Below are 22,269 nucleotides of genomic sequence, written 5' to 3'. Positions count from 1 at the left end.
CCCTGTTTAAAACTTTCAGCTGTCAGCTTAAATGTCACCTTCTCAGGGAATGCTCTTCCCTCCCACTTCTGATGGACTGGCCTGAGCCCCGACCTCTGTCAGGAGCTGCTTTCCCCAGTTCCTCCACTTCATCCCATACCTCCCAGTGAGACCCAGTTCTACCCAGGTATGAATTATTCAGATAGAGGCTGAGGGCTCATTGTGAGGACAAATATTTCAGTAAAAGTCGTCTGGCAAGAGCAGAGAGGGAGAGAGATGGGGTGGCATTTATTATCAGGAAATGGTTTCCCACGGCAATTAAATGCTCACACTCACGTGCACCTGTTGTGCACAGCATGTGTCTGTGTGTGCCGGGGAGATGCATTTTATCACTGTCCCCCTCCTACCCCAGGGTTGCATCTAGTCTGTGTCACACCAGAGTCCTGTGTCTACACAGAGCTCCACCCCTACCCAGCCACTTGGTTGGGGGAAGGGAAGGGTTGGCAATGGAGGCAGGAGGTTTCCGGACTGCTCTGTGTCGATTAATGTTTTTGATTAAAAAAAAAAAAAAGAAAAAAGGAAAAGACTCAGTGCCTCAGTGAGGTTTCATGAGAAATGGTGGGAGCAGCGGGTGGAGAGGAGCTGATTATGTAGATGTGTTTAAGCTCTCAGCTGGGGATGAATGGCTTCCATAAACCTGCTGGGGGCCTCAGCCCTCACCGCAGGCTGGCTCCATTGCAGCTGGGGGCCATTTTAGAGGAAGAAGGGGGTGAGTAGGTGCTGGGGTGGGGGCAGGTGGCAAGACTGTAGGGACAAGCCCTTTCTCTCCAGGAGTACACACACAGCCCTGTCCCCACCGGGGCTGGCTTCTTGGGGACCCTTGGCTGGACAGATTCTAAGCTGGCCTCTGGTAGGACATGCTGCACAGCCTGAGCCGTGGCTTTTGTCTTTCTGCACTTGGCTTTTCAGTCTGGAGAATCAGGGGAAGCGCTGGAGATGGAGGGTAGTGATGGTTGCACAACAATGTGAATGCACTTAATGCTCCTCAAATGTTCACTTAGAAATGGTGGAAATGGTAAATTTTACAGTATGCGTGTTATACCACAATAAAAAAAGAAACCTCTAAAACATCAGGTGAGTCTGAAGTTTCCTTCCAGGCTTCATGCTTTGGCGATTCATGATCCTGGGCTCAAAGAAATGTGAGGGGATGCGTCGTTGTTCCAGGAGCAGACTGTGTGCCCGGCTAAGTCCATTTCTTTTCTGATTTTACCCCCTTTGGTGACCCCACCATCACCAGCTCAGTAGCATCTCTCAGGGGCTGAGGGGGACCTCTGCTCCTGAAAATTGAAGCCGTTGCTCGCTAAGCCATTGAAAATTTCATGGATAATTCAGGAACACAAATCAAATAGGAGGCCAGAAGCTCTGGATTTATGAAGAAAAATGAGTCAAACTTGGCGATTTATGAGCATCCCAGAATAGTGGCATGTGGGGATGAGGAAGGGATGGAGGACTGGTCTGAGGGCAGGGGGCACAGTGTGGGGAGGCAGAGGTGGGAGTGGGGCTACAGAGAGTGTAGAGGCCCTGGGCCTCAGCTCCAGGCCATGAGCCTGAGGGGAAGTTGTCTGTGCCCTGGACAGATGGGGCAAGCGTGGTCCAATGAGGAAGCAAGGACTGTCCTCAGGCATTAGAGGGAGGGGCTACTCACAAACCCTAATCTGGTTTCTCTGTAGACCAGGCCTGGGCTGGGTACTGAGGAGAAGAGGATGAAGGCAGAGGGAAGGGGGCACTAGGCCAGAGTCAAGGGGCTTGGCTGGCCTTCCAGAGCAAACATAGCCTTCTTCAGGAGTGTGTGTGTGTGTTTGTATGTGTGTCTGTGTGCGTGTGTGTGTGTGTGTGTGAGAGAGAGAGAGAGAGAGAGAGGCCCAGTTGTACAAAAGGCTTCTTCTGAGACTTTTGCAGTCTCCCAGGAGGTCCTCTCAGTCTGAGGGTGGTGAGATCCCCTACAGCAATCCAACCCCAGAAGCCTAGAGAGATGTCCCAAAGGCTATTCCTAAGATCAAAGCCCCAGCGCTTTATGGGCCCAGAACAGGTGGGGTGGGAATCTGGCTGACTTTGCCCCCATAACTAACCAGTAGAGGCTGGTCCCTGCCACCTCCCAAGGTGGATCCTCCTGAGATTGTCCTACTTTCTGTCCAGTTTCCTCTGCTTGGGATGGACTCCAAGAAAAGCATTCTCAGGTACATGGTCTGATAGAAATGGCTGTGTCTGAGGATCAAGGATTGAGAGACCTAGAATGAGTTCCAAGTAGACATTACTTGTCAGGGTGACATGAAACAAGTCATACTGCGTTTTAGAATCTCAATTTCTTCATCTCAAAAAGGGGAAAAGCATTCCCTTCCATCAGCCCTTCCTCATAGCTAATAAAGCTGTAGTATTGGTGTAGTATGAAATAAAATTATGAATGGATATGTGCTTGGTATCCTCTAAGGTGCCGTATGAAGATGATGGATTCTTCTTCTATTAATTTGCCATGGGCACCTGCCACAATGATATTTCCTTCCTGGGCTTTAGCTTCCCCATGTCTGAAAGGAAGAGACTAGACAAAGTCAACTCTCAGTCTCCCTCTACCCTGAGTAACATCTGATCCTATGACTATCGTGGTACCTCAGTTCCTGATCAACATGCTTCCAGTTGCAGGTGAGGCTTCCAGGTTCCAGGGTTTGGGGGAGGGAGGGCTTTGTTCAGACAACCATTTAACGAAAATGATTTCTAGGTAGAGGCCTTGCTACTTTCTCTTCTCTTAATCTCTTCTAGGGCCCTCTTGAAGATATGTCTGAATGCATGCATTATTATGATGCATTCATTATGCATGCATTATGCATGCATTATTATGATGCATAAACAGATGGGAGGGGCTGTCCCTTAGATTGTATTAGAGAGATTTCTCTAGGACTCAGGGCATTTGATCCAAAACGTTTCCATTTTAAGAAATGAAGGAGATGGGCCAGGTGTGGTGGCTCATGCGTATAATCTCACCACTTTGGGAGGCTGAGGCGGGTGGATTACCTGAGGTCAGGAGTTTGAGACCAGCCTGGCCAACATGGTGAAACCCCGTCTCTACTAAAAATACAAAAATGAGCCAGGTGTGGTGGCCCACGCCTGTAGTCCCAGCTACTTGGGAGACTGAGGCAGAAGAATTGCTTGGGAGGCGGGGATTGCAGTGAGCCAAGATCACACCACTGCACTCCAACCTGGGTGACAGAGTGAGACTCTGTCTGGAAAAAAAGAAAAGAAAAGAAAAGAAGGAGATGGAATGTCAGAGGACTTACAGACTGTTGTGGTAGAGAAGATAGGGATATACTGTTGATTTGAAAATCATTATTTTGAGTCAAGAAATAGTTATTGATCTTATACTATATGACAAATGTCATTCCAGGTACCTTCATATTCATTATTTCATTTGGTTCTATAATAACCATGGAAGGAAGGCAGTGTTATTTTCTTTTGGCAGATTTCTTTTAGCAGATGAGAAAACTGAGGCTCAGATAAGTAAAGGAACTAATTGTCAAGGTCACATAGCTGTGAGTGTTAGAGGTGCGACACAAACCCAGGCTTATCTGACCTCATAGTTGGAGCTTCTCCTGCAAAGCAATTTCTTATTCCAGGCCCACTTCTGTTCCATTGAAGCCACAATGTCATGTCACCATGGTCTCAGTTGATTGCCTTTTCTCTTGAGTATGGTCACATTTTCCTGTTTCTTCATATGTTTAGTAATTTTGGATAGTATCCTGAACATTTTGAATGATATATTGGAGAGACTCTGGGTTCTATTATATTCCTCTGAAGACTGTTGATTTTAAAAAAATTGGCTGAACTCAGAATTCAAACTCTGTCTCACCTCTGGTGCACAGTAGCCAAAATCTCAGTTCAGTTATTTTAATCTTAGCTGGGTTGTTGGAATCTTCCCTATGTATGTATGCTGAAGGACCAGCCAGAGATTTGGGCAGTTTATACATAGAAATTGGGATTTAATCTTTGTGACTGTCTCCCTTATAGGATTTTTCAAGTCACTTTCCACTGGACGTGTTCACCCACATTTTCTCTGATTCTTCCAGCAACTAAGACTGTGGGTTTCCTATAAATTTAGCTACATTATGTGACACTGACTATGATCTGCCCTCAGGAGAAAAGCTTTAAAAACATTAAGTATACCCATTGCTGTTCTTCCAAGTATCAATTCCCTTCCATTTTTGCCTGATTTTTGTTTCACCAGTGCCTTTAAGTAGCTTTAAAATATATTTTCCAGAGTTTATAGTTGTTATCTGAGGGAGGACAGATCTGATGGTAGCTATTTGATCATTATTGAAAACCTTGTTTCACTTTTGAGCAGGTGATTCCTCCAATGGCTCTTATTAGGCAGGGTTTGTTCTTAAAGCTACATCAGGCTCAGCAGTCTCTAGAAATCTGGTCTTCAACTCCAAGTAGTAGATGCTTATACCATGACAATGATGTGTTGTACCTGACTCTTGGAAGCGTTTGCAACCATGTCTATGACAACCTTCTGGGTGGTGTTGCCTTCTGTGTTCCCTTTACTATCACCTTCCTTGGGAAGGAGAGCTCTAGGCTACAAGGGGCATCCAGCCTCGGGTCCCTCTTCCAGGTGCCCTCTTGCATGGAGGTGGAGGGGTGGGCTTTGTCCCACCCTCAAGCACCCTCTTGGCAAAGTCTTGATTGGGAGAAGAAGAGGTGTCAGAAGGGAGAGAGAGGCACACTTCCCAACTTGGCAATGTCATCCAAGTGTATGTCTCTTTAAACCCTGCCTTAGGGAGCTTGTCAGATGGCCACCACCTGTTCAGGTTCCCCCAGACACTTCTGGAGCTGCAGGTATGTGCCAAGAGCTGGGGAAAATTGGCTCTTCCCCAAAATTCCTTTCCTCTTTCATTGGAGATATCAGAAAGGCCAGAGCATGACGGCAAAATCGCTGTGCTTTTAAAAATGTTCCTGCTTTGTGGAGGGGTTGTTTTCCTCCCCTGTTTCTTCTTTTAAAAATCTCCTGTGTGTCAGAGAGATGAAGTCAGAAGAGAAATGTCCCTTTGATGGCTGAGAATTATTGTTCTAAAGGCTTTATTTAAGCTGCTCTTCACAAAACTCAAACATCTGGCTTGTGGTGCCTGTGTGCCAGCTTTCAGCTTGAAGGGGAAGGCATAGAGATGGCAGGCTCCCAGGCTTGGGGGAGGAAGGCAGCGCCTGCTGTGGCCAGCTCGGCTGCCACGGCCACTGTCTGCACTGTGCCTCCTTGCTGGGGCTCCATGGCCGGGGGCAGAGGAAGAAAACCACTTTCTTGAGCACGTCTTTATGATAGAGACATTTTGCTAGAGTAAATGTATCCATGTCCATCCCTCAGGGCTTAAAATATGAGAGAGAATCAGAACTTGAGCCTAAGAGAAGCTGGGCTGTGCAGAAAGGGAAGGAGGGTTGTATTTATCCAACACATATTCTATGCCAGATATTTTTATATCCATTGTCAGGCTCAATTACTGCAACAACTCCATGCAGCAGATATTAATACCCTCTCATTCCACATAAGAAAATTGAGGTTATAACTTGCTCAAGTTTACCGAGTTAGCAGGCAGCAGAGTCAGGACCCAACCTCAAGGCTGCTGTTCCCAGAGTCTGGGTTTCTTCCATTATGTCTGGCCTCCTCTCACATGAGCCCTGAAACCTGGATTCTCGGGGCAACATGCTGTCTTCCTCTCCCAAAATGCACAGGGGCTCTTCTCTGATTTGGAGAGGAAAGGAATGGGCTCTGATGGCAAATGACTTCTCTGATGATGCAAGGGTTACCATGCACTGCTCCAGGCTGGAATTCTGACCTTGGCAACCAAGAGCTGTGTGATGTTGAGCAAGTTACTTAACTTCCCTGAACCTTAGATTTTTCAGGTGGGGATAAGACCACTCACTGGGGGCATCCCAGCAAGAAATATGTGTAAAAGCCAGTGCTTCTGTGCCCAGCCCAGAACAGGTGCTTAGCAAGTGTTGGTCTTTCTCTTCCTCCTCTTCTACAGCTAAGAGAGGTTCAGGTCCCAGTCCCAGAACCAGGAGTTTAGATGCACAGACCTGGAGGAAATCGAGGGGGACTAGGCCAGGTACCTTGAGGAGCTCCAGCTGCCTCTGGTTATTTGAGGCTGGTGTTCAACCCCATGAGGGGACTAAGTGAGCCTCAATGTGGGGCTGGTCCATGTGTGTCTCTCACCTGGTGGGCCCTGGATCCTGGAGGTCTCCCTTCTGGAGGTCCCTCAGAAACCACTGCATCCAGCCTTCACATTTTACAGGCAGGAAGACGGAGGCCAGAGAAGGACTTGGCCAAGGCTACATAGCAAATAGGAGGACAAGCTGGAGCTAGGCCTCAGCCTTTTAGCCTCCGAAGCCGGTGCTGGATGGCAGAGAGTGCATGTGCAATGCACAGCCTGAAGGCACCAGGGCTGTGGTTGCCCCAGAAACTGCCTCTCCTGAGGCCCAGCGGCCCTTACCTGAAGCCAGCAGGGGGTGTGAAGAATGCCTGGAGTGACTCCCGCTCCTGCTGATGTGGCTGTGATCTGGCTGCGAGCATCTGTTCACCGCTCTCTGATCATTACGTGGGTGGAATCTGCCCATTAGTACTTCACACCCAGGGTCTCAGCATTGCCAGGCAATTAGGATGCCCAAGATCTGAATCGCTTGCTGCTGCTTCGGAATGTACTCAGGAAAGTTTTCTCCCTTTTTCTTGAGCCCCAGTGTTTCCAGCTGTGAAATGAAGGCAAGGGACCTGCTTTGGAGGATGAGAGTGTTTGGAGAAACACTAACTGATGCTTTGGAGGCCTGAGATGCTAAAACAGATAAATATAGGGCATCCCTATCATGAGTTTGTCATTTGATCTTTTTCTTCCCATTTCTCTCAACAACCACTCTTCCCTTTTCTTTCCTGTTTCCTCCTCTTTCCTCCTTCCTATCTCCCTTTCTCCTTTCTGGCACATGTTGGGCATCTGAGAGGTGTGGTAGAGGCCTGGGAGGCAGCACTGGGCAGTGGAATCATAGGAGGGAGAGTATGTTTGGAGAGTTTCTTGAGACTCCCAGGAACAGGCAGAGCCACAGGAGAGAATGGAGAGAAACTGCAGAAAAGATAAAGGTGGTCATCAGAGCAGCACCAAACCTCAGGAGAAGCTGGAGGAAGGACATTTAAGAGGATATTGGGCCTTCAAGGAGCTGATAATTAAGCTGAGCCTGGATTGACCCAGCCAGGGACTGGGAATTCTATATCCTTTTCCATAAAAACAGACACCCAGGTGGCTTTTGGTCCATGTTTACCGCAGGGGACTCATGTAGCAGTGCCTGCTGTAGGCCCTGCTGGCTGAGATCCTCTCTGGAGATTGTAGAGTCTGAGCCTGGAGCAGAGGACCTGTCTCACTGACCTTTGGCAGGGGCACTGCTGTGGTCTAGATCCCAAGATAGCCTATCCCAGTGGGGCTGCCCATGGGTTCCTCCAGCGTCTGCTCTGCCCTTGGCATCCTGTTCCTGAGGAACTGCTTCTCCCAGAGGAATAGGATATCCTAAAGACAAGGACTGTGTCATATTCACCTGGGAATCCCCAGACCCTAGCCCACCCATGACTGATCAAAGTCAAGACAGAAACATTGTGGAAGAGCAGAGAAAGAAATGGTGTCCAAGTTGATCACATGTGGATTAGAATCCCAGTTCCGCTATGTTCAAACTCTGTGACTGCCATAGGTCAGTTTCTCCTACAAACAGATTCTGAGAACTAAATTTGTGTGCAGAAGGTTTACAGGGGTGTGCGCTCGGGAAAAATACCTATAAGGGAGTGAGGGAAGGAGGAGGGGGTGGAGAGAGAAGTTGAATCACAGTGCAGTTGCAGCAGAGGCCTCAGTCAACCCCCTGGGGGAGTTCTGGGGCTAGAATAGCACTTGAACATTGTCCCAGACTGAGGAAAAGGAGGTTGGACCTTTGTAACTCTCGTTGAACTTTCCAGGGAAGGGGCATATGCTTGGGTGAGGCAGCTTTTGACAGAATGCAACGCCTGAAGAGGGACTCAGCTGTGAGCCCTCAGTTGTCAGCAGACCTGGCAGCTGGGAAAGTGAGAGCCTCAGCCCTTAGGGGGAGACCTTGGCAGCAACCACAGCCTCCACCACAGTGACCTTGAGCAAGGTGGTGCTTAACTCAAGTGGGGACTCAATTTCCACTTATGAAATGGAGAGACTTGATTTATTTGTTCAGCATCTCTTTCAGGTGCTGGGGAATATGGCAGCAAACAAAACAAAGCCCCCGCTTACACGCCAGCTGGAAAAGAGAAATGACTGGAGTCAGAGGGTGCTAAGTTCTACGGAGAAAAATAAGACAGTAGGAGACAGGGACTGCTGAGTTAGGCAGCTTTTGATTTTCCACAAAGTGGACAGAGTAGACACCTGAAGGAAGTGAGCCAGGAGACCATCTAGCTCAAGGTTCATCCACCTTGGTACTAGTGACATTCTTGATTGGATAATTCTTTGTGATGTGGACTATCCTGTGCATTTTAGGATGTTTAGCAGCATCCCTGGTCTCTACCCACTAGGTGCCAGTAGCACTCTCTCTCCAGTTGCGACAACCAAAAACATCAAATGTCCCTTGGGGGCAACACTGTCCCCTGGTTGAGAACCACTGGTCTGGGGGAAGAGAAAGCCAGGTAGAGGAAACAGCCAGAGCAGAGCCTCAGAGGTAAGCACATGCTTGGCATGCCGTGGTCCGGTGAGGATCCCAGCGTGGCTGCAGTGCAGCGAGTAGGGGTCAGTGCAGTGAGAGGGCTGGCAAGATGGCAGGTCACGTAGGGCCCTGTGGAGCATCGTTAGGATTTTGGTTTTGACTCCAAGTGAAAAGGAAGCCTTGGAGGGTTTTGAGCAGATAAATGATATGCTTTGACTTATATATAAAAAGAATTCTTTTGGCTGATTGAATGGTGATCGAAGATTAAAGATGAGGTTTCTGACACATTACAGGTGCTCAACAAATGGGCCTGTCATCCTCAAGAACAGGGGAAGCGTGCCTTCGGTTTGTAATGAAGGTCATTGGGCAACTTGGCTACCATGCTATCCTAGGTATATAGAGTTGTGTCTTTGTGATTCAGGCCAATAAAGCAGGACCTTAGAATGTTGGGGGTGGACAGGGCTTTCAGGAGACGGGAGCCCAAACCACTTATTGTAGAGAAAAAATACTGAGCCTAGAGAGGTGAAGCAATGTGAACAGTCAGCCCCTGAGTGAGCGGCAGTGCCAGGGTTAATATCTGTGGAACTGCTCTTTGGGAAGAGCAGTCTTTGATGGTGACCTAATTTGTGTCTCCTTATATGAGTTTTTTTTTTTTTAATTAAAAAGAGAGATAAAATTCAAAGACAAGAAGAATGTGCTCAAGGCTGGACGGGCTTTTGCACAAATAAAAGATTTGTCTGGAAAATTAGTCATAAAATAATAATAATCAAAAGATAGCTTTGGCCCTGATCTTCCCAGGCAGGAAGCTGGATTGCTGAGTCAGCATCTGGCAGTGGCTTCTTTCTGAAGCTGGGGAGCTACCGTTTTGTCTCAGCAGAACGGGCAGAAGGAATGTCTGCTGTGAGACCCACTTGCTTCCGCTTTTGTGGCCTTGAGTGATATTTCTCTAATGGATGAGTCCCATTCTGAGATGGGAAAACAGAGGCAAGGATGTCCTTGAGATGGTCCCCTGCTCCAGGTCCCGTTTGACTCCATTGACTGGACATTCAGCACTGTATAGACAGAGCCTGGATGTACAGGCCAGAGACCTAGGCTCTATTAGATCAGCACTGTCTGGTTTTGTCACGTTGGTCAGGTCATGAAATGTTCTGGTGCCTACATTTCCTCATCTCTTGGCTAGAGACATTAGTTTCTCCCTTCTCCTAGGCTAATCTAATGATAAAAACACTTTATCTTTCACAGTTTCTTAGTGCTTTGCATTGAATGGGCACCTGATACACATTTATTGAGGAATGGATATTTATTGAGAAAAATGAGGTGATGTATGGGAAATATTAAACGGGAGCATGAAGGACTTTGTAAGAATACCTCAACATTATTTGTTGTGTGAGCTCTTGGCCTCTGGTGAGTTGATGGGCCATAGATGGAGAGATTTCTTTTAACTGCTCACCTACCCTAGGCCACACTATACGGAACTTTCCAGGAGGGAGAGTTTCTTTGTTGTGCTTTGTGGTCCTTTCCGAGAAGTGGTTGAAGTACTGCCTCTGGGACAGGGTAGCACCATTTGATTGCTATGGCCTGATGGGGGCCATTCCTGACCCCCACACACAGGGGCAGTGGTGGATGTTCCCCGAGGGCTTGGGGCTGCTGGTAAGGAGAAGTTCAGCCGTGATCACAGGAAACACAGTCCTTGCTCCTGGGGACTTCTCCATGCCCTCAAAGGAAGCTTTGGGGTCTGCAGACCTGGGTTCGAATCTTGGTTCTGTCCATTATTATTATGTGTTCTCAGGCAAGTTGCTAAATTGCTCTGCCTCACTTTTTTAATATATAAAATGGGGTTACTACAAATAACAAAAGAAAAAATAAATACATTGGACTTCATCAAAATTAAAACTTTTGTGCTTCATAAGATACCAGCAAGGAAGTGAAAAAATAACCCACTGAATGGGAGAAAATATTTTAAATAACATATCTGATAAAGAACTTGTATTTAGAATATATAAAGAACTCTTGCAACTCAATAATAAAAGGACAAATAACTCAATTTAAAAATGGCCAAATGGCTGGGCGTGGTGGTTGACACCTGTAATCCCAGCACTTTATGAGGCTGAGGCAGGCAGATAACCTGAGGTCAGGAGTTCAAGACCAGCTTGGCCAACATGGTGAAACCCTGTCTCTACTAAAAATTCAAAAATTTGCCAGGCATGGTGGCGCATGCCTGTAATCTCAGCTACTTGGCAGGCTGAGGCAGAAGAATCTCTTGAACCTGGTAGGTGGAGGTTGAAGTGAGCCGATATCATGCCATTGCACTCTGGCCTGTGCAACAGAGTGAGACCTTGTCTCAAAAGAAGAAAGAAAGGGCAGAGAATCTTAATAGACACTTCTTCAAATAAGGCATGCAGATGGCCAATAAGCAAATGAAAAGATATTCAATATCATTCCCCTTGGGGAAATGCAAATCAAAACCACAATGAGATACCACTTCATATCTGGTGGATGACTATATAAAAAAGACAGATAGTAACAAGTGTTGGGGAGAATGTGGAGAAACTGGAACCCTCATGCACTGTTGGGGAGAATATAAAATGGTACAGCCACTTTGTCTGGAAGTTCCTCAAAAGTTAAAAATAGAGTTTCCATATGACCCAGCAATTCTGCTCCTATGAATATACCCACAAAATAATGAAGACATACATCTACACAAAAATGTGTACACAAGCATTCACAGCAGCATGTATTCACAATAGTCAAAAGATAGAAACAACCCAAATGTCCATCAGCTATGAAATGGGTAAGCAAAATGTAGTATATCCATACAATGGAATACTATTTGGCCAAAAAAAGCATGAGGTACTAATATATGCTATAACATGGTTGAACCCTGAAAACTTAATGCTGAGTGAAAGAAGCCAGTCACAAAGACCACATATTGTATGATTCCACTTATGTGAAATATACAGAACAGGAAAATCTATTGAGACAGAAAGTAGATTTGTGGTTGTCTAGAACTGGATGGATGAGAGGGCTGGGGTGAAGTGATAACTAAAGGGGAGGGGAGTTTCTTTTTTGGGGTGATGTAAATGTTCTAAAATTGTGGCGATAAGTCACACAACTCTGTGAATAGAATAAAAACCATCAAATTGTGCACTTCACTGGGCAAATTCTGCAATATGTGAATTATATCTTCACAAAGCTGTTGCCAAGGAAAAGTGGGGGTTATTAATAGGTTCTACCTCTCAGTTTTGTTGTGAGGGACAATGAGATAAAGGACAGCCTCTAGTATATAATGAGCTTTCAGTAAGTGCTTACTATTTTATTATTAACATGATCACTGGGCCATTGGAGATTGTACGCGATAAGGAACAGAGTAGCTAGCACACTTCCTGATATGCAACTGTTGATTGCAACATCAATGCCCACTCCTTTCTTTGTACGGGCAAATCTTGGAGGTGCAGGAAGACTCCCACTGAATCCAGGACTCTGGTCAGCTTACGCCTTGGCAGGAATCTTTACAGCTCCAGTTGGGAGTCTTAAGCAGCCAGGACAAAGTTTGGTTTTGGCCCCATAACAGGGTTTATTAAAACTACAGACCTCTAAGTTTCTCTAGAGAAACTCAAAGGGGCATTTGTGGTTCAAGCCCTGTCTGCCAACCTGTCCCTGTTTCACTGCTCCCTGTCCCTCCATCCCACTCAGGTAGGAGCTCAGCAATTTCTCCTCTTTGTTCTGGGTTTGCTCAGTAAGGAGCTGAATTATTGTCTTTATTATTGGGCCCCCCTGAGCATTTTCAATTTGAATCCTTCCCTGTAGCCTAAGTCTCTCCCCTCAATTTCTCTTTGTAGTGCAGATTAGCTACTTGGAAGGATATTTTACATTATTTTGCTCCCTGGAGGCATTAGGAAGACACAGGGCTGAGCTGGGGGTTGAGGTGGGAGGCTTTGGTGCAAAGATGCTAGTTTTAGTGGTTTTAACTCTATCCCACACTTCTGGTCCAGGACACAGCTCTTGGGCCTGTCCTTATCATGCACCTTCCCTCTCCCCCAGCCATTCCCCCTCCCCCATCTCATTTTTTTTTTATTATACTTTAAGTTCTAGGGTACATGTGCACAACATGCAGGTTTGTTACATATGTATACTTGTGCCATGTTGGTGTGCTGCACCCATCAACTCGTCATTTACATCAGGTATAACTCCCAATGCCATCCCTCCCCCCTCCCGCTTCCCCATAATAGGCCCCGGTGTGTGATGTTCCCCTTCGAGTCCAAGTGATCTCATTGTTCAATTCCCACCTATGAGTCAGAACACCTCATCTCATTTTTCAGCTACAGTGGTAAGTGTGGGTATGGCAGGAGGGAGTCATGGATATGATGGAATAACACTGCACTGATTCCTTTATTTCCCCATAGTAATATCTAGTCCAGAGAGGGAGTTTCAGGGTCCTGTTTTCACACAGGGCACGTGTGTGTGTGGGGAGAGGGAAGAGAGAAAGAGACAGAGAGAATGTGTGTGTGTGTGTGTGTGTGTGTGTGTGTGTGTGTGCGTGTGTGTTGAAAAGAGACCCAGCGGAATATTCCAAGAATTCTAACATCAGAATAATAGGAACTCCAAAACAGAGAAAACAAAAGGGCAAAGGTGATTAAAAAACAATACAAATAATTTCCTACAGTGGAATAATCTGAATCTACACACTGAAAGGGTCTGTTAAGACTGGGCCAATTGGAGATCCATGTGAAAAAGAAATGAATCTTAGTTTTGATATCATACTATACACAAAAATTAATTCAGGATGGATCATAGACATAAATGCAAAAAGTAAAGCAATAAAGTTTCCAGAGGAAACCCTCCCGGACCCCCAGAAGAATGGCTTCATGTCTTTGAGATGGGCAAAGATTTCTTAAACAGAATTGAAAAACCCATTAATTATAAAACAAAATATCATTAGAAAAGACCCTATTAATTTTTTTTTTTTTTTTTTTTGAAACAGAGTTTTGCTCTTGTTGCCTAGGCTGGAGTGCAGTGGCGTGATCTTGGCTCACTGCAACCTCCGCCTCCCGGGTTCAAGTGATTCTCTTGCCTCCTGAGTAACTGGGATTACAGATGTGTGCCGCTATGCCCTGCTAATTTTTGTATTTTTAGTAAGGACAGGGTTTTACCATGTTGGCCAGGTTGGTCTCGAACTCCTGACTTTAAGTGATCTACCTGTCTCACCCTCCCAAAGTGCTGGGATTACAGACATGAGCCACTGCACCTGGCCAACCCTGTTAAAATCAAGAACTCCTCTTCAGTAAGAGACCATATTAAGACAGTGAAAAGGCAAGTCAAAAATGGAAAAATATTTGATTATATATATATATATGAGCTAATTTCCCAAGTGGCTACTCTTGGAAAGTTATCAACTAGGAGGAGACATGAAGGGACTCACTGGGGTCCTGAAAATGTTAATATCTTGATATGTATTATGAATGTGATATATATAGGATATATACCAAATTCCTTTTTTGGGTATATGTGTATACACACACACACATTATTCACATATACCCAAAAAAGGAATTGTATCTAGAGTCTATAAGGAAACCACATAAATTCATTCATAAAGGAAGAAATATTTGCTTTTAAGAATAAGCAAAGGATTTGAATAGGCACTTTACAATGTAAGCCAATAAAAGAAGTACAGAGTGGTCAATAAACATATTAAAAGTGCTCAATATTATTAGTCATCATGGAAATGCTAATTAAAACCACAATTAAATACCATTACATCCCTACTAGAATTGCAAAAATAAAGGTCTGAAAGTGCTGGCAAGAATGTGGAGCAACTGAAACTCTCAAACATTGCTGATGGTAGTTTAGGTTTGTACAATCACTTTGAAAAGCTGTTTGGCAGGATCTACAAAAGCTAAATATATGCTTACCCTGTGATCCAACCATTCTATGTATAGATATACACTCAAGTGAAATGAATACTTATTTCCACCAAAAGACATGTGCAAGAATGTTGTAGAAGCGCTGTTTATAATAGCTCAAAACTGGGGACAATTCCACTAAGAGAAATAACTCAGAAACAGAAAGTCAAATACTGCATGTTCTCACTTACAAGGGGGAGCTAAACAAGGGGTACACGTGGACGTACAGGGTGGCATGACAGACACTGGATATATTATAGAAGGTGGAAGGAGGGGAGGGAGATGAGGGTTGAAAAATTACATATTGGGTACGATGTTCACTATTTGTGTGATGGGTACACTAAAAGCCCAAACTTCACCACAACATAACATAGGTATGCAGGAAGCCTGCAATTTTACCCCCTAAATATAGTTTCAAAAATACCGGGGACAATTCCAAATGTCCATCAACATTTGTATAAAGAAATTGTAACATATTCACACAACAAAATATTACACAGTAATGAAAAAGAACTAAAAACCTCTACATGGAACAACATCGGTGAATGTCAGAGAAATGTTAGGCAAAAGAAGTCAAACAAAAAAAGAATACTTATTGGAAAAGTCCATTTAGATGAAACTCAGAAAAGGAAAAACTAATCTATGTGATAGAGGTCAGAACAATGGCTACTCTTGGAAAGTTATCAACTAGGAGGAGACATGAAGGGACTCATTGGGGTCCTGGAAATGTTTCTATCTTGATATGTATTTGTGTAGTTTATAATATGTTACAAAATTTGTTACAATTGCTACAAAACTACATGTAAGTTCCAGCTGAAAATAAGAAATAAAGGGCCCATTAAGCATCCAACACAATAAATGAAAAGAGCCCACACCAATTCACACATCATTGTGAGTCAAAAGAGCCACAGGAGAAGAGAATATTCTAAAGATTTCCAAGAAGGAAGTCAGGTCACTTTCAGAGGAACAAGAATCAGACCTGCACCAGACTCTCATCAACAACATCAGATACACCTTCACATTCTGAAAGAAATGATTTTCAACCTAAGCTTTCTATATCCCACAATCCATTATTCAAATTGCAAGAACCCATAGACTTTGTGTCCCATAAATCCTTTTTAAGGAAGCAACTTGAGGATGTGTTGTAATAAGTAAGGGGGTAAACCAACTAGGGGAAGACTGGGAATGCAAAAAGCTATACATGGAAATCAGAAGAGCTGTGCCCAAGCATAAAGAACAACCAGTCCAGATTGAAGCAAGAAAACTGAGGGCTCCAGCAGGCAGGGGTGGTGGTGGTCCCTAAATAAAAGGGGGAACTCGATAGAATGGGCTTTATAAAGACTTTTACAAAATTGGAAATGTGACAAAGACAATTAGGACTAAACAATAAAGAAAGACAACTCAGAACTTATAAACACACTCATACACATCTGTACCTGAAGTGAAACTGATTATAGTACATTACTTGGCTCTGCAGTGAACAGTCTTTACCTAGGCACAATAATAGAATACTTTTCAGTGATTTTCAACTCTTGGAATCAATCTGAAAGAACTATTGTGGTTACAGAATAGATGTAGATATTATCAGTTTTTACAATGTAAAAGTAGAAGTGTAGATGACAGATAGCACTAGGAGGTAGAAGTGGGAGAGGTGAGGTGAAGGGAAGGATGGGGGTAGAAATATTCTCTTTGTACAATGTGCAAATTCTCTTTATCAAGTGCATCTGCAGAGGATGGAAGATCACAAAAGTAACCAATAGAAGAACTAAAAATAGAGATATGGCAGGAGGGATGGAGGTGGTGTGAGTGAGATAAATCCTTGTCTATTCTAGCAGTAAGTCAATAGATTGTGTCTAAAATTGATGAATCAAGAAATATCAGTAGAAGCATATTATTTAGAAAAATGGAGGTAAATATAAGAAAAGACATTTTAAAAAGTTAGATGTAGCTGTCTAGGGGGAACAGAACAGGGAGTAAGAAGTAGTTTAACAGGATACTGCTTTTAACCTTGTATATATATGACTTTGAATAAAAACAGACTTTTTTTTTTTTTTTTTTTTTTTTTTTTTTTTTTTTTTTTTTTTTTTTACGAAAAATGGATACAGGCCAGATCTAGGAGGAGATTATAAAACCATCATCTTTTCCTAAGGACAATCAAGGCATCAAAGAATCCCTAGTCAGTCCCCCACCTGGAACAGGACTTCTAGTAATGCTTTGAAATCTGGTGACTGTGAACTCATTCAGTCTTTACAGGAGCAGAGATTTGGATACTTTGAAATGTCACTAATTTTCTTGCCAAGGCTTCTTTGTGATAAACTTCAGCTCCCCCTTTATCCCCCTCAAAAATACAATTTTCAATAAATAGCAAACTCATAAATAACATGGGGCACCGTGGCTCCTAATGAAACAGTGACAAATGCTGTATCTTCATGGAATCAGGAGAAATAACAAAGTGGGGCATATGGAGGGAGATGGAGCCCTCAGAGCATGTGAGATTTTATTAAGAATCCTTGAAGTTGCATGTGGCCGCTTACAATCACTCTCTTGCAAACTAATTAAACATTGTTCAGATACATGGCTGCTTTGTTAGGAGAATGCAGTCTACACTTCTACAGGTGAAGGGTAGACTTCAAGTCTGCCCAAGAAAGGTGGAATTGGCTGGCCTGGAGTCCAGAGGCCTGGGTTCTCCCTCTAGCTCCCTCGAAAAGCAACTGTACAGCCTGGGAGAGTCCTTGGTACTCCCTGGGCCTCAGTCTCTTCCTCTGTAAAATGGGAAGGCCAAACTGGATGTGTGTTCCTAATCTGTTTGTATGTGGTGGACAGGTTTTTCTCCCTCTGGAAAATGTGCAGACGCACACATGTAATTTTGCACATAATTTCAGGAGGCTTGCAGATCTCTGACATCCCATCTGTAGTCCTCTAAGGTCATTCTAGCTTGGATACTCAAGGATTCTGTTCTTTTCCTTCTCCGTGGATCGTAGTCTACAGCATCTGGTTATGGTTTTAATCAGATCATTGTTTTAACAGGGTGAAGCAGAGCTTTCCATGAAAGTTCTTGCTCTCCATAGGTACCATCTTTCACCAAGCACTGGCTGATGGTGTGAGCATCTGCTGCTTGGTGCAAACCTGACTTGCAAACATCTGACCTAGGAATGTCCTGCACGATCAGCCAGCTAGCCTGTGCTGGACTCAGCTTCACAGCAGCTGACCCCTGTGGAAGGAGACCAGCTCCTTGAGACTTCAAATGCCTGTCCTTGAGTGGGGCAGTCCTGGGCCTCTTCCTGCAGCTATGATGTATAGAGGAGCTCTGTGTGGCTCTCTTTCAGGGTTCCTGGGCCAGCATCTTCAGGTTCCCCACTTATTCTATTCCCTAAATGCTACCTATGACATTGCCTCTGGAATCCCACTAAGCAAATGATTCTCTGCTTCTTAAGCAAATCTTTCTCCCCCTAGACTGGGGAGGCCCATACACCTCATCCTCTGTCCGTGCACAGTGTGTAGGTTCTTCTGTCTGCCTGTATGTGTCTGGCTGCTCATCAGCCCAGCACATCTATCCTAGCCTCCTAGGCTACTGATACCACTTGGAAGCATAATAACCACCATTTCTTGAGCACCTTTTACATGCCTGATGCTGAACACAGTGTATGCATCCCCATGGTTACAGAGGAAAAAACGAGCGCTCAGCGAAGTTAAGGAACATGGCCAACGATACACAGCTGGAAATGGCTGTGGTTGGCAAACTTATAAGACAGTCCCCCAAAGACCCCAGAATTCCTGCCTGTTGGTGTCTATGCCCTTGAGTAATTCCCTGTCTCTGAGTGTGGGCTGGACCTAGTGACTTGATTCTAACCAACAGTGTGGCAAAGGTGGTAGGATGTCCCTTTTCTGATTAGGTTACAGAAGATTGTGACATCAGTGTTGTCAGCAGGCTCTTTATTGCCCTCTTGGCTTGCATGCTTTGATGAAGCAAGCTGCCATGTGGGGGGAGGCCCATGCAGTCAGGAACGGAGGCCCTCATTGCGACGGCCTGCAAGAAACAGAATCCTGCCAGCAGCTGTGTGAATGAGCTTGGAAGTACATTCTTCCCTATTCAAACCATTAAATGAGACTGCAGACCTTGGGCCAACCCCTTGATTGCAGCCTTGTGAGAAATGTGGCTTGCAGAGGACTCAGCTAAGCTGCACCCAAATTCCTGACCCTCAGACACTGTGAGACAATAGATGTGTTGTTTTAAGCTGCTAAATTTTGGGAATAATGGTTACACAGCAATGGACAATGAAAACAATGGCCAAGCTGGGATTTGAAGCCAGGCCTGCCTGGCGTGGAAACTCTGGATGGGTTCCTTTGCACCAGGCTGCCTCTCTCCACCTTCGCAGTTCAGTCCTGCGGGGTTCCCAGTTCAGTCCTACCTCCTATAGGAGCTGCGGGGAGCTGGTGGGCCCTGTAGCACCTCAGCCTCACATACGCAGTGCAGGATCTGGTGGACAATGACATAGCCATGCCTGGAGGCTGGGGGATGGTTAGTAAAAGAGGAAAGCACTGGATCAGGAGCCTTTGGGTTTTGCTCCCAACAAGTCCTGGGACCTCTGATAGGCTTTCTGTGCTTTGGGGCTCCGTGTCTCTGCGTAAAATGGAGTTGTTGGAGGAGGACATTGCTAAGGCCATTCCCACCTGGCTCCTCTGAGTGACAGCTGGATTCTCTGTCTTCCTGAGGTCTTCCCAGGCAGCCCCAGCTCCAGAGTGGAGTGATCGCAGAGAGAGGATGGAGGGTGGGAATAGAGGCTGTGGGAAGCTGGTCTGGTGGCCTTTGTGACTTGAGTCCCTGGTTGAGGGGAGTCCTGCCTTAGTCCCTGAAATTCCTATCTTCAGAAATTCCAGGGCTTCAGACTCACCCTTGAGACTCACAGTGACCCTTGGTGAATCTCCTCTCTGGCCTTCAGTTCTCTTGGTTAAAAATGAGATGCTGGGCCCAGATCATCTTGGAAGGCACTTCCAGACTGGTTCTTGCTCCCAAGTGGAGCCCAGGTCTGCCTGGTCCTTAGATGGGAGGAGCAAATGTCCTGGACTCTCTCTGGCTTGGTTGCTGATGGAAATTTTCTGCCTCAGGTTCTTTGTGCTTTTTGGAGTCTTGTGCCCTGGACGTTGAGCATCTTACTTAATTATTCAGAAACCCATATATCCTCTGTAAGCAAGAAATACACTCCGACAGGCAAGAAATGCCACCAGCTGTTTATTACTCTTTGCTTCAAATCTGGAGTGGGAGGCAGGTGTTGGGCAGCACCTCTGGCTGCAGGAGGCAAATCCCTGTTCACATTTGGGCGTAGATACTCCCATCCTATCTGGCTGTGTTAGGGAATCCAGGTTCCCACTCTCCCATCCACCTGCTGAGTGGCTTTTGGAGACCGATTGTCCCTCTTGGAGCTTCAGCTTCACCTTCTGAGAAATGGGTTCACATACACCCTGCCCTCTAAGAATGGCGAGTTGTGGAACTCACTCAGGACCTGAGAGAATTTCTCAATCATGGAGTTGAATAATGTTGCTGATGGGGTTCGCCTGGTCCATTTCCTGACCTGGGCGCCAGACAAGGAAGGAGAGTACAGAGCAGCGGTCCCTAATCTTTTTGGCACCAGGGACTAGTTTCATTCATTTTTAATTTTTCCATGGACTGGGGGTGGGGGTGGGGATGGTTTTAGGATGATTCAAGCCCGTTACATTTATTGTACACTTTATTTCTATTATTATTACTATATTTTAATAGATAATGAAATAATTATACAACTCACCATGATGTAGAATCAGTGGGAGCCCTGAGCTTGTTTTCCTGCAACTAGATTGTCCCATCTGTGGGTGATGGGAGATAGTCACAGATCATCAGGCATTAGATTCTCATAAGGAGCACGCAATCTAGATCCCTCCCATGCACAGTTTACAACAGGGTTTGCTCTTGTATGAGAATCTAATGCTGCGACTGACCTGACAGGAGGCGGAGCTCAGGTAGTAATTCGATCCATGGGGAGCGGCTGTTGATACAGATGCTTTGCTTGCTTGCAGCAGCTTGAAGTCTGCTCTATCCTGTCCCTGAGTTCCTCAGTTGTCCTCCATTGACTTCCTTCTTTTCCCTGTCTCATAGCCCTCCTCTCCCTCTGATGCTTCCTGCAGTCACCTCATAAATAAACTTCTTGTACTCAACTCCTGTCTCAGGATCTGTATCTGGGGGAGCCTGACCTAAGACACATAGCCATTAAGACATGGTGGCATCAGACTTAACCCAGATCTGTCCGACATGCAGTTGGGTTGAGTCTGGCCCCATCACATCACCACAATATGATTGTAGGCAAGTCACTCAACCCGCTGAATGTCAGTGCCCCCTCCTGAGAGCTGGGGATGGCGATAATGCCTTGGGTGGTTTTGAGAATTAACTGAGCAAATGCTTCTGATCCATGGCAAATGCTGAATGAATAGGAGCTGTTGTGGTTATTGGATATCCAGAAAGTTTGAAAACGACCCTCATGTCCGATGATTAGCACAGCATCCGTGGGGCTGGAAAGGTTGGGGGAATAGGAAGCTCCTTGAGACCAGTCAGAGGGAGCCAGACGGGAAGGGGAGGAAGAAGAAATTTGCCTGGACTTTTTGGATACAGGCCCCACTGTCCTCAGCAAGTTTGGCTCCAGGAGCGGGAGACTTGATTTCTCAGAAATGGTGGCAAAGCTGGTGGAGAGCTGAGGGGCAGCCTTGGTTCATTACATTGGAAGTGCCCCTTGACCCATGGTTCTGCTAGCCTCAGGCTCAGGTTTGCTCAGCCCCTGTGTCTGCCTGCCATGAAGCTGAACCCCAACACTCGGTCACAGAGCCTCATCTGATCGTTGCTCACCCCACCCCCCTTTTGAGCCCAAGCTTCACTGAGAAGTATTTATTACACGTCAGTGTGATAAATGAAAAGTCATATTTTACTGTGAATTATCCCCAGCCCATGCGAGGCAGAGATCTATAGCCTGGAGAGTTATTAAGTGCTTACCACGAAATGCTATAAAAACCTCATCATTTTCCCCAAGGGCCTCCCCCACCTCCCCAAGGGACTGGGGCGGAAAGGGGACTGAGGAGAGAAGGGGCAGCAGTCTCAGTTGTGGGAGGGGGACAGGGAAGGGTGGCAGAGCCCCCTTGGCTTGCTCTGCTCGGAGAAGGCACCTGGGTTGGGGTCCTGGGGTTCCTGGCCTTCTGTGTGTGCTTGTGATCTTGATTAAGGTTCTAGGACTCAGTTTCTCTGTCTATAGAACAAGTGGGCATAGGGAGCAATGGTTTGGGAAGTTGTGAGCCACAAGCCACAACTGATAACATCAAGTTTAGTACCGTAATGAAATGAAGCTGACAACCAAGTGAATCTTACTCACATTTCCTGGAACTACTGACTTAACTGCACAATGAAGAGAGACTGTATCGTTTACTTCTTTTGTCTGATTAGGGATCCTGTGTATTAGTCAGGATCTTGGCAGGAAACAGATGGCACACTCACATTAGGGTAATTCCACAGGGGTTTTCAGTACAGGGACAATTTATTAAGGTGTGGGCAGGGTATAGAGAAAGCACACAGATTAGTGCAGTCCCTTGGGGTTAGTAACAAGTATTACCTGGCTGTGACTCTCCTTAGGCAGCGATTGGT

Source organism: Theropithecus gelada, chromosome 16 (assembly GCF_003255815.1).
Source record: "Theropithecus gelada isolate Dixy chromosome 16, Tgel_1.0, whole genome shotgun sequence".
Taxonomy (NCBI): Eukaryota; Metazoa; Chordata; class Mammalia; order Primates; family Cercopithecidae; genus Theropithecus; species Theropithecus gelada.
This window is presented reverse-complemented; position numbering follows the sequence as displayed.